At 44.3% G+C, this 14,001-nt stretch overlaps 1 long non-coding RNA gene across 1 annotated transcript in view; it reads left to right on the top strand.

The window, feature by feature from the left end:
- The first annotated feature begins 887 nt into the window (after window positions 1-887).
- The window catches only part of LOC138960920 (uncharacterized), a 29,254-nt gene continuing 16,140 nt past the window's right edge, over window positions 888-14,001 (top strand). Inside the window, exon 1 of the long non-coding RNA XR_011454095.1 lies at window positions 888-1,222. This is a non-coding gene — a long non-coding RNA (uncharacterized lncRNA). The remainder of the gene's footprint in view (window positions 1,223-14,001) is intronic.

Here is a 14,001-nt window from a genome sequence, read left to right as displayed (position 1 = left end):
TCCAATGATTTGTTTCCACATACCATGACAAATTCTCTTTACTTTGGTCATGCCATATATACGTTACAGCTCCGTCCATCCATGGTATCGCGTGATATTTTGTCTCGACGGGGTGAAAGAATATAATGACGTCACTCTCGGCAGAGCCTCGAGTGACGTCATCATATTCATTGACCCAGTCTCGACAAAATATCAGGCGATACCATGGATGGACGGAGCTGTAACTTATACTTGGCCAACTTCCGGTGAGACGACCCGCAGTCGGCCGACTGAAATTTTGTTCGTGAAACCCGATAACGTCGGATTACTGTGGTTCTCTCGGACAACTGCAGTTGGTCGACTGTGTTTCTGGCTTATGAAACTGGCCCCAGAACTTACGACCAGTCGACCATATCTATAACATCGACAATTCTGAGCACCATAATTCGTGTTTAACTAAATAGTTAGTCGTGAGTTCAAGAACTTGAACCGTGAGCTCACAGGGCTCACGCATGGGTGTACAACCCAATTTCATCTTTTGAAGTTAATACATTCCAAAGTTATCGTCTTTGTTAACTGAAATGACCTTGAAAAATGACCTTTGACCCTGAAAATAGCGGTGAAACACCAGAGATCTCATATTTGGATTCCTTGCACTAGAAAACATGGGATAGGAGACATTTGACAAGGTTCTTGTAATAATGGGAGCTGCTATATAACATTTACTGCTTCCGTCGGCGGCCATATTGAATTTTGCGCAAACAGGCAACAAAACTTAAGGTTTAATTTGTTTGCGATGGTTTTTGAAAACCTTATGACCATACCTAACTCCATGCCAAATTTCAAAAACTCTTCACCAAGTGCACGATTGTTCTAGATATGACAGAATTCCCACCGCGCTACAAGCACCTGATCAAGCGATTAACCAAGCCCACACTAAAGCATAGCGTCAGCTTATGAGGTAGTTGCGGGAAATCCCATTACTTACAAGAGCTTGAACCTGTTTAGCCTGTTTGGTTGGTATTAATATAAGCCATGCACTGACGTCAGCCCTAAGGGGATAAACTATGGGAATACCTGCAGAAGAAAAGATGTCTCCGCAGCTCTCTGTGTCTGTTGTGCTTGTGTATTGTTTGTCTGTGTTTCTGTGGTCAGGCACCAATGGCGACATACCGTGATTTGTCGTTTGTCTTCTAGACGATCAAGGAATTGCCATTTATGGCTTGAATTTTCAGAGAACTAGGTAAGTATACATAATTTTAGTTAGTATTTTGACTGTAAGTGGTGCCAAAAAGTGGGATCAAGACGGAGCCAATAATCAATGTATGTCAGAATGTTTGTGTTTGCTGTAAGCGAATATACATCTGACATAGCTACGTGGTTTTATTCTACTTCCAAGGGGACATAAAGTCAATTTGTTTTGACAGAAACAAACTCAAATCCATGTCACAACCTTTGCTTTCCATGTTACGAAGGTGATGATGTACTTTGAAACCCTTGTAATTTACTGAACGTAGACAGTCAAAATGTGCAAGCGTTTCTAATTCTTTCTCTGCAGACCAAGAATATATATGGAACCATTAATTATTGATTAAATCCATTTGTATGGTTAACATTTCTCAGTTAAAGTTAGTACACCTAAGGCACCATTTTCGATTTGTTGGTGACGATTTGGACCTTAAAATGTTCAGGGGACATTCGCTGTACTGTAACTTAGAAGCACCTGCAATGATCCGATGCATTTCATCTAAAATCAAGGGGTCCTTCCACAAAGCTCTGTACCACTAGTCATGACTTTAGAGTAAGATTTCGGAATGTTTTTTCTTGCTTCTCGAATGATATAAGGATATCAACAGACTGCAAATTGACCAAAGAGATAACGATAATACAATTAAGAAGATCGTTAGGTTGGTTAGTGTTTTGTAGGAAAGCAAACAGAAAATGACGTCAAAATGGCGTTTTTATTGTGACATTGCTTACATCTTGTTTTTAAGTATCCGTGTGGCTGCCAATGAAATGCGACCATGAAACCCCCGACATGCATCTTCGTTGTGTTTTGTGCTGGTGTTACATAGTGTTGCCTATGCACTTAGCTGTTTGCCCTTACGGATGTTTACAGTGTGCATTTGGATCGTTCAAAAATAACGGTTGCCTACGCAACATTTGGTTTATGAAACCAACCGCGAACTACGTGAACGTGTCTATAACTTCTGTACGCACGAATATGCGTATTATCAGGCATTACTGATGTGTAGTGAACGTGTTAGAATGTGCGCCGTGTCAATTTGATCCGATTTGAATGTGATTTTGACTTTCGCGTGTCGCCACTAAGCTTCGTTTATATTTGTTCAGGTTACGCTGGATCGTTAAACATGATATTTGTCACTGGCACTTAGCAACTCATCAAACTTAGTGTTTCTTTTGCATGCAACGTTCTTCAACGTCGCTGAAAGGTTTTTCCATCAAAAAAAATCCCATTAACTTGTTCAACGGAGCAGGCGTGGAGCATTTTATGAGTCGTTACCAACGAGGGACGAATGTTACGTAGGAAACCTTTCGCGACTCTTCGCTCTAAAAGTTAAAGCCATATGTACTCGATGACTATACACGCTAATTGCTTTACCCACAGCTGGAGACATGCTAAATTAAGTTCCCTGCAAGATATTGTGGTCTAGGACCCCTTAAATGTTGAGATATTTGAATTTTTATTTTGATCTAGATCGTCCTATTTATAGATTTGCCAACAGAGGTAGAGTTGACGCAAGGGAAATAACTCCGCGTCTTTGTTGACATCCTCACTTTTTCAGAGGCTAGAACAAGCTGTAATGCATGTATATGGTCCGCGCATGGCGACATATCGTCATTACATGGTCTTATGGTGCGTTTGACATCGATTATGGGCAAACTACACTTTGTAAACACGGGAGCGCGTACATATGCCTTTAAAGGCACAGTAAGCCTCCCGTAAACCATCACAGATACTGCCAGGCTTTTACACACAGTACAAACACCCTTCCATTTGAACGCTCACCAAACGGGAACATCCTAGGTGCCCTACGTAAAGAGCCATAAAATAATTATTTTTTCATCAAGACAAGGTCAGTACAATTCGAAGTTTTGAAAGTTTGAAAAAGGAAAAACCCGGAAGCAGGGTCACGCAAGGTCGTGGTTTTCGTAGCAGACGACGGTTTATAGGCAGTCAAAGGCCATCGCTCGAGTTCTTATGAACCACATTCGTTTGTTTCGTGAAAAGTCAGAGGTACATAATACCGTGCTATTGCAGATAAGCTCACAGCGAGCCGCATTCAAATTACAAACTGACGACTGCATTGTGAAAAGGGGAAACTGGATCACACTGGTTCACGATGGCTCAGGGGTAAGATAAACCACGCAAAAATAAATTCTTTGAAAATTGCTCGCTCTTTACGTAGGACACCTAGGTTGTTCCCGTTTGGTGAGCGTTCAAATGGATGGGTGTTTGTACTGTGTGTAAAAGCCCGACAGTATCTGTGATGGCTTACGGGAGGCTTCCTGTGCCTTTAATATTTTTTTTAAAAAGTTCGACATTTTAATGTTTTATTTTGTGATATACGTGCTCGGTGTCTCTTTGTCAAGTCTTAGGCTATTCTTTGTAGTCAAGTCCTGTTCCAGTTGTAATAGTTAAGGTAATAACCGTTGAGTTTTCATCAAAATGTGAACACACTCGATCGACTAGGTTTTTTCTTTCATAAAACGATAAATCGAAGAAAATCAGCTGTTGCGAAATAGAGAGAAAGAAATTCTGTGTCTGTAAAGCTGATTTCCTTGTTAGTGGGCATTAAGCAAACACAAAAAGAGCAGTCCCTTCAAACAGCCTGGTGATACTAAACTTATGTATCCGGAAGACTTGACTGGGCTTACCAAGCAGGCAAATTTAGCATCTGATTTCACAAGCTTACAGCATTTACCCTCCCCAACTTCTTAAAGTTAGAAATTGTGCGATTTTTCTCGCCCATGACACTTAGATTTATGGTAAAGGAAGAATAATGTTTCTGACAGGACCACTAAGAAAATGTTGAATTATGAATCAAATATAACAAGAAGGCGCAAGTGGTCAACTAGATCTAAAATGTTGCCCATCGTATTTATAATCTGTGCCATGTAGCTTTGAAATCAGCAGTACATTGTTTCGGACACATAAGCTGTGAAAACCCGTAAAGTACATTGACTTTTTCGAAGCATGATCACAAAAATATCTTCACTCCTTATTGTCAGGCAAATGTAAGGCTTCTCTGAGGGGCGTACCCTTGCAATAATTCACGTACACCACCACCCACCCGGCCCCCTCCCTCACTTTTGTTCAGTCATTACATATTCGGGCCTGAAAATGATTTTACAATATTCCTCTAGATTGGCCGAATTTGTCCTGTGGCGGAGAGAGAGAGAGAGAGAGAGAGAGAGAGAGAGAGAGAGAGAGAGAGAGAGAGAGAGAGAGAGAGAGAGAGAGAGAGAGAGAGAGAGAGATGACGTCATGGAGAAAAAACTAAAACTAGCAAAGACTTATATCTATGAGTGCAAGGGCTTTGGAACTAACAGGACACAAATTCAGCGAGAATAAAAATAAGGGAAAAGAGAAAATAAACTTGATTCATCATGAAAAGTGCGACATTCGACGTACCTTTGAAAAGTTTGACGCCAAACTTTGTAGCCCTTTTCGTTCCCTTTGAGTCGACGTTGTCGGCAATCTCCTTTCGTTCCTGTTCCGTTGTTGGCAGAAATTGTCGTTTTCGTTTCTTGGTGGAGTTTTGGGGAGGCTCATCAAACCCCGCGTCAACGGCAATGCTGCCCTCGTAGTCTTCATTCTCATTCTGGTGTTCTGTCTCTGCGTGGCCCACTGGCACTTGTGCGCTGGCTCCTTTGTCAGCTTCATGGAGTGTGGCATGTTCGTTTTGTTTTCTTCCTTCTTCTGCTATAAATTGCTTGATGTCTTCATCATTCTCCCATTCTCAGTGATGAGAGACTCAACTCGAAGTTGCCTTCAGATTCCATTTTGACAGTTGCTAACTCTTGTGATTATGGAGAGACGAAACCTCCTTGGGTCACCAGCATAATGAATATGATAAAGTTCGAGGGTAGACAGCCATTATTGATACCATTGTGTTCATACACGAAAATGATATTCATACACTCCACAAAACATGTGAAAATCACCATGCTTCACAAAACATGGGCAATCATCATTTTCTCATGTTTCTAAACCAATGAAATTGCCAGATTTTGATTTTTACTCATAGAGTATTGTAGAATGCAATGTCGCAATCATTTGGTTATCAAACCAGGTTGTGTTATTTTGTTCATCACCTTTTTCCGCGCCATTTCTTCAGTTGAAAGTAAACTTCCGACTGGGCGGGACCGGAAGCGGAAGCAAGGGCGGATCTGGGGGGGGGGGTTACACGGGGTTACCCCCCCCCCCAACCCCCCCCAAAAAAGAGGTAATTTATTGGCTCAGGATGCACCAGATAGCTCTATTTTGCTTCTTTGGATCAAACAAATTTCCGGGGGGGCATGCCCCCGGACCCCCCTAGAGGCTTACTTGTATCTTCGCAGTCATTTTGTAACCCCCCCCCTCCAAAGTGAATTGATCCGCCCTTGAAGCGCATCCCTATTTCTGATTGGACAATGATGCCAACGCCCACTTGACCCCCACTACAATGTCAAGGTCGGAAAGTCGTGAATAGCGTTCGTGGGATACCTCCAGCTTCGACAGGATCACGCAAGGGTCGTAGCAGACGACTGTTTATGCATATCGCCGTTCCTCTCAACAGTCAAAAGCCATCGCTAGAGTTCTTGTTATGAACCACAGCCGTTTGTTTCGTGAATAAACACGTGCTATTGTAAATAAGCTAACATCGAGTCGCATTCAAATGACTAACTGACGACTACATTGTGAAAAAGGGAAACTGGATCACACGGGTTCACGAGGGCTCAGGGGTAAGATAAACCACGCAAAAATAAATTCTTTGAAAATTGTTCGCTCTTTACGGAGGGCACCTAGGATGTTCTCAATCGGTGAGTGTTTAAATGAAAGGGTGTTTGTACTGTGTGTAAAAGCCTGACCGTATCTGTGATGGTTTACGGGAGGCTTAATGTGTCTTTAACCATACAAAGTTTGGTTTGTAAGTGTAACTTTTTTCCTTCTTCTTGTTTTCATACATACATAGGGAAGTCATGTCTCGTCACCTGAAGTTACCTCATCGAATGTTTACGTGTATTGAACAATGGAAGATCGTCGCGATATATAACCTTCGTGGTTGAAAACGACGTTAAACACCAAATACAGAAAGAACAATGGAAGAGTGGATGTAAGCAGCGATGACATTTTCACCCGTACGACGGGAATCACGACGTATGACGTCATAATCAGGGATACGGATGCGGGTATCGGGGATGCTGTCGAGTAAGCGTGATTCGGTGATGCCGTATACGTGGTACACGGGGTTTGCGCTGTGTAGAAAATTGCATATGTCTTGTACTTTGGCATCTAGATGGTAAACATTTAAATGACCAACATGCAGCATTATCAAACACAAGAAGAAGGAATACACGAAAACTTCAAACAAAGAAATTAAAGCAAATAAAGCAAGAACAGCTCAAGAAATACGGCAGCAGCTAATTAAAATCACTAGCAATGGCTGTCGGTAAAACATAATAAAACATTCAGCGTGCAAGTGTAACTAATAGAGAGAGACAGAGAGAGAACTTGAACTTGAACTTGAACTTGAACTTTATTACAGGAAAGATAGCATTAGGTCCGTAGGACCTTTCTTACAGCTAGTCCCGATCTAAGCAAAATGGTTATAATCGAAATGGGAATACATAGGAACAAACTTTTTATGATGAAACGCAGACACACGCGATAATAGTAATATAAGAATAAGATCATTCTTTACAGACATGTGATATACAGATATCACAATACGGGCAATACAACCATACATTATCAGAACACACACGCACACATATATACTCGCACACGCACACACACACAGAGTGTTAGGAAACGCTACCGTTGCTGAGCTTTGGTTCAGTTTTGTGTGTTGCATGTAGTTGACTTATTTGTACTTTGTGGGAAAGTACCGATATCATATTTTGTAAACACAATATTTATGCTTGGACGAGAATGCAGGTGAACTTTCTAGTCCTGTCAAAACAAGTTGTTTACCATGCTGTTTTAGTCGTGAGTTCGTGGCGTTCGTTCGGATTAAGTGCGTCGGCGCTTTTGATGTACGTCATAGAGAATGTCGCTAGTTTAGTCCATGCACGGCTCGTATAATGTAGTTGTTTCATGTTCGGTCTGGAATATTCTCGAGATTGAGTATTTACTATATATGCCAGCGCGATTTGTATGTAAAAAAGCTTCTATTTGAGTTCTGCTACGTTGTGCAGTTGTATGTATTGAATGCTGAATAAATCCTCGAACTCAATTTGACGAGTTGTTTTCTGTTGCTGTGAAGACGGGCGACGTAGAATAAAAGAACACAACTATACGACGTTTGAGAACTTGTGGCAATCTCAAGTGTCGTGTAACAATTGGGGGCCAAGCCAAGGATCTACGTTTAACGCCAAGGGTTTTCCAGCAACAAAGACCAGCGTCAAGACAGTCACAGGAGGTAGCCATCAATCGGGTGTATCCTGAGGGATCAGTATTGAGACTACGGAACCGTGGATTCGGTGTGACTGGTGAAGAGTTTGGTAATCGCCGCAGCTCGGTACGGTGAGCGACGCCGGAGTGTATCGGGATTACAGAGGTTAGCTGCCGTTTGGACGAGACGGACTTCGTCGCGGAGCTAGTGCATTAATACTACGAAATACGACTGGGGTACGTCGTGTACGTATCGTGAGCAGAGTGCGCCGTCACGTTAGACGAGGAGGGTGGCAGCCTGCGTCTACGAAGGTGACCAGCGACGAGAGAAGCATCGGAGGTGCAGTAGAGACTGTGTTCTTTTAGAAGACTACATTCGTCTACGTTCGTGGCTGTGAAAGAATACAGACGAACGCACCGGAAAAGACCAGAATGGCTGAGTTCTGGGGAAAAGGAGTTGAACTGGGACTAAAAGGCAAGCAGTTGACGGAGTTCGTCGAGTCCCAGACACGACTGCTGGCGCAGCGTGAAGAAAGACAAGCGCAGCGTGAGCAAGAAGAAAAAGAAAGACAAGCGCAGCGTGAGCGAGAAGAAAAAGAAAGACAAGCGCAGCGCAGCGTGAAGAAAGACAAGCGCAGCGTGAAGAAAAAGAAAGACAGGCGCATCGTGAAGATAAAGAAAGACAAGCGCAGCGTGAAGAAAAAGAAAGACAAGCGCAGCGTGAAGAAAGAGAAAGAGAAGCACAGCGTGAAGAAAGGCAAATTGAGCTGAAACGCTTAGAGCTCCAGATAAAAATGGAGAGGAAGCGCTTAGAGCTTCAGACAGAAATGGTGCGTGTTCAAAATGAGCACGAGGCACCACGCCTAAGAGATAACCAGCAGCAAATGCTACACAGGGCATCAAAACTTCCAGCATCCACTGAAGGGAAAGACCAGATCGATACTGCATACTTCACCGGAGAAGTTGAGGCCGTCTGCCTGAAGAAGCCCTTGTACGATCTACTAATTGGGAACATTGGGGGTGCGAGACGTCCTGATGACCCTGATTTCGAATGGAGAATGGGCTCAGCTCAGCCTGCTGCTGAGGAGGAAGACCCACTGCCATTCGCGAATGAAGATATCAGCGAACTGTTACGAGATGACAGAGCAACTGTGCATCGCCGCGACCAGCCGCAGGTTGTAAGCGCTGTGACGACCAGAGCCCAGGCGAAGAAGGACAAAACAACTACGCCACTCAGGGTCACCAACAGTTCTGCAACTGCTGTCGTGGACAGGGATCGGCTGATTCAGCTACAGGAAGCTGATTTGACCTTGACAAAGTACAGGAGTCGTCCTGTCAAGGAGATGACTAAGGGCGAAGGCACTGTGCACTTTGAAGTAAAGGCCAAGATCCTGTACAGAGTGTTCCAGCACCCGAGAGTCAACGGTGGGAAGCCATTACGTCAAGTTCTGGTGCCTCAACCACTTAGGCGCCAGGTGATGGAGGTGGCCCACGACTCTATTATGGGAGGTCACCTGGGTGTCAAGAAGACATCGGACAGAATCCAGGCTGCGTTTTACTGGCCAGGACTGCATGCAGATGTGACTCGATTCTGCCGATCGTGCGATATTTGCCAGAAAACCATACCTCGAGGAAGGGTCCCGAAAGTGCCGTTGCAGAAGATGCCTTTGATCGACCGACCTTTCAAGAGGGTGGCCATTGACCTCATCGGCGAGATCAAACCGCCAAGTGAAGAGGGTCATCGTTGGGTACTGACCCTGGTAGACTATGCAACCAGGTACCCAGAAGCCGTGCCTCTGAAGAAAATTGACACCGAGACTGTTGCCGAGGCACTTGTGGACATTTTCAGCAGAATTGGGGTTCCTGAAGAGATCCTCACAGACCTGGGGACACAGTTTGTCTCTGAATGCATGGAAGAGGTCAACAGGCTGCTGAGCATTCGTCACTTGACTACGACACCTTATCACCCGATGTGCAATGGGCTGGTCGAAAAATTCAATGCGACGCTGAAGTCCACGCTGAAGAAACTATGCAGTGAGCAGCCAAGGCAGTGGCATCGCTACATCAATGTCTTGCTGTTTGCATACAGGGAGGTGCCACAAGAGTCCACTGGATTCTCCCCGTTCGAGCTGATGTACGGGCGGACCGTGAGAGGTCCGATGCAAATACTAAAGGAATTGTGGACGAAAGATGTGGACACACCTGAAGTGAAGAACAGTTACCAGTACGTGTTCGAGTTGCGAGAGAAACTGGAGAAGACTCTCGAGATTGCGAGAGAAAACTTGAGAAAGTATCAGGATAGTGGAAAGCACTACTACGACCGCAAAGCCGTAAACAGGAAGTTTACACCAGGTAACAAAGTGCTGATACTGCTTCCCACTGATCACAACAAACTACTGATGCAGTGGAAAGGCCCATACGAGGTTGAGGCCGTGGTAGGGATCAACGACTACAAGGTGAATGTCGGCAAGAAGTCCAAGATCTACCACGCTAACCTCCTGAAACTGTATGTGGAGAGACCTCCGGAAGCAGTACAGGTCGCAGCAAGTGCGGAAGAACCAGCCGAACTAGACGAGTTCGACGGTGAGGAACTACTGGAGTTGGGAGACCTCCACAAGAAAGAGGGAGTGGATGACGTCAAGTTAGGACCTGACCTGACAGAAGACCAGCAGAAGGAGCTGCATGATTTTATGGGCGACTTCACCCATAGGTTCTGTGATGTTCCAGGCTCTACGTCCTTGGTCGAACATGAAGTCCACCCCACATCTGACGTTCCTGTTCGCTCAAAACCATACCCTATCCCGTTTCAGGCTCGGGAATCCTTGAAGAAGGACATCGACAACATGTTGAAGATGGGGGTCATCCGTGAGTCATCATCCCCTTACTCATCTCCCGTTGTTGTTGTCAAGAAGAAAGACGGTACAAACAGGGTATGCATTGACTTCAGGAAAGTGAATAAGATCACCGTGTTTGACCCTGAACCAATGCCGACGGCAACTGATCTATTCCGACAGTTAACCGGCAGTAAGATCTTCTCGGTGATCGATCTCAGCAAGGGATATTGGCAGATTCCTGTGCGCGAAGAGGACATACCAAAGACCGCCTTTGCAACTCCAGACGGAACGTATGAGTGCCTGCGGATGCCTTTTGGCATGGTGAACAGTGGTGCTACCCTTACGAGGGGAATGCGAAAAATGCTCAAAGGAATGAAGAATGTTGTGTACTACTGGGATGATCTGCTAGTCCACACGGAGACCTTTGCGGAGCATCTGGAGACTTTGAGGGAACTGTTTTCCCGCCTGACAAAAGCTAATCTGACCGTGAGACCCAGCAAGTGCATTTTGGGGACCGACAACGTTGACTTCATAGGTCATTCACTGAAGGAAGGTCAAAAGGGGCTTTTGTTGGAAAACGTCACCAAGATCCTCAATGCGCCACGTCCTGAAACCAAGAAGCAGGTGCGATCCTTCCTTGGATTGGCTGGGTACTACAGAGAGTTCATTCCAAACTTCGCCGCCATAACGGCGCCTTTGTCGGACATGACCCGAAAAGGATGCCCCAACCGAATACTCTGGGGACCAGCTCAGGAGAAGGCATACCAGACCGTGCGCGACCTGATGTCACGAGACCCGGTGCTACGTCTTCCTGATACTACCAAAGAGTTCATCTTGCGTACAGACGCATCGGACGAAGGGATCGGCGCCATGCTGATGCAAGAGCATGGAGGTAAACCGTTTCCGGTCAGCTATGCCAGCAAGAAGCTGTCAGGAGCCGAGAAGAACTACTCGACCATGGAGAAAGAGTGTTTAGCCATCGTGTGGGGAATCAAGAAATTTGAACTCTACCTCCAAGGGGTGAAATTCGTGCTTCAGACTGATCACAAACCCCTCACCTACCTGAACTCTGCAAAGTTTGTGAATAATCGTATCATGAGGTGGGTGATGTACTTGCAGAACTTTGATATGCGAGTGGAATCGATTAAGCGTTCAGAAAATGTTGGAGCGGATTTTCTCAGCCGAGTATGTGATAAAAACTGTGTTCATTCTCCAACAGACTAATGTACATACCTGGATTTCAATCTGTTATGTATACATAATATGTGTACAGGTAGCGTTTCAATGATTGAAAGAAATTAGGTAAATTTCTTCTGGTGTTGGGGGTAATGTTAGGAAACGCTACCGTTGCTGAGCTTTGGTTCAGTTTTGTGTGTTGCATGTAGTTGACTTATTTGTACTTTGTGGGAAAGTACCGATATTATATTTTGTAAACACAATATTTATGCTTGGACGAGAATGCAGGTGAACTTTCTAGTCCTGTCAAAACAAGTTGTTTACCATGCTGTTTTAGTCGTGAGTTCGTGGCGTTCGTTCGGATTAAGTGCGTCGGCGCTTTTGATGTACGTCAGAGAGAATGTCGCTAGTTTAGTCCATGCACGGCTCGTATAATGTAGTTGTTTCATGTTCGGTCTGGAATATTCTCGAGATTGAGTATTTACTATATATGCCAGCGCGATTCGTATGTAAAAAAGCTTCTTTTTGAGTTCTGCTACGTTGTGCAGTTGTATGTATTGAATGCTGAATAAATCCTCGTCACCGAGGCACTAGACGAGTTGTTTTCTGTTGCTGCGAAGACGGGCGACGTAGAATAAAAGAACACAACCGTATACGACGTTTGAGAACTTGTGGCAATCTCAGGTGTCGTGTAACACAGAGGATCAACTAACTTATAAGGCAAGTCAACATAACACGACACACTAACCAAATAAAGGATCAGGTAGCAAAGTAAAAAAAAAAAAAAAAAAAATAAACCGTTCATGGCCTAATATATATATCTATCTATCTATCTATCTATCTATCTATACATATAATAAAAGAGAGTGTCTGTCTGTCTGTCTGTCTGTGGTCGCCATACCTCTGAGATGGCAAGAGGCAGGAACAAGATAGTGTGCACGTACACTCCCTAGGTGCCGCAGATGTGCACCTGGGTTTTAGTTTCTTGATTCATTGTTTCCTTTCTCAGATTATGGACCTCCCATTTATTGAATACAGCCTATATGGTGCAAGGCCAGTTCAGTGCCTACTGTTCACCTGAAGCAAGCACATCATGCCAGTGATATTAGAGACTTGCTGTTGCTCCTATGATGGGAAGAAATGAAGAATGAAAAATTAACTGGACAGTTCCGGAAATTTCTAGAAGGTAAGGGAGATAACTGTTCACCTGTAGCAAGCACATCATGCCAGTGATATTAGAGACTTGCTATTGCTCCTATGCGGGGAAGAAATGAAGAATGAAAAATTAACTGGACAGTTCCGGAAATTTCTAGAAGGTAAGGGAGATAACTCTTTTTTGTCTGTGGTCGCCATACCTCTGAGATGGCAAGAGGCAGGAACAAGATAGTGTGCACATACACTCCCTAGGTGCCGCAGATGTGCACCTGGGTTTTAGTTTCTTGATTCATTGTTTCCTTTCTCAGATTATGGACCTCCCATTTATTGAATACAGCCTATATGGTGCAAGACCAGTTCAGTGCCTACTGTTCACCTGTAGCAAGCACATCATGCCAGTGATATTAGAGACTCGCTATAATTGCTCCTATGAGGGGAAGAAATGAAGAATGAAAAATTAACTGGACAGTTCCGGAAATTTCTAGAAGGTAAGGGAGATAACTCTTTTTTGTCTGTGGTCGCCATACCTCTGAGATGGCAAGAGGCAGGAACAAGATAGTGTGCACGTACACTCCCTAGGTGCCGCAGATGTGCACCTGGGTTTTAGTTTCTTGATTCATTGTTTCCTTTCTCAGATTATGGACCTCCCATTTATTGAATACAGCCCATATGGTGCAAGACCAGTTCAGTGCCTATGTTCACCTGTAGCAAGCACATCATGCCAGTGATATTAGAGACTCGCTATTGCTCCTATGAAAGGAAGAAATGAAGAAAGAAAAATTAACTGGACAGTTCCGGAAATTTCTAGAAGGTAAGGGAGATAACTCTTTTTTTGTATCCAAACAAAGGAGGTAAAGCTAATGATAATGGGATAGCGAGCGTCTTAAATTGCTACAGGGCTCCGCTTACTCCCGGGCGAAGCCGGGCTTAACTGCTAGTATATATATATATGACGTCAAGAGCGAGAATGCATAGAAATTACGTCATGAGCAAGGGAGATCATCTTTTACTCTGTGTGTGTCTCCACCGCCTACATTCCAACAAGGAATTTTGAAAGCAGGGAGCACACTAGAGGTAATGGAAGAGGTGGGGGGAGGGGGTAAGAATTAGATCTAGAAAGAACTCTTCACAGACAGCCTACTGGAGAATCAAACCCTTTCGGAGCCGATTGCAACACTGAACAAGAATAACCCGAGGAGAGTTCTACAACCTCAAAGGATTGAGAAGTCACCGAAG

Source organism: Littorina saxatilis, linkage group LG3 (genome assembly GCF_037325665.1).
Source record: "Littorina saxatilis isolate snail1 linkage group LG3, US_GU_Lsax_2.0, whole genome shotgun sequence".
Classification (NCBI taxonomy): Eukaryota; Metazoa; Mollusca; class Gastropoda; order Littorinimorpha; family Littorinidae; genus Littorina; species Littorina saxatilis.
The sequence above is the reverse complement of the archived record's forward strand: the minus strand, read 5'-3'. Positions and strand labels throughout refer to the sequence as shown.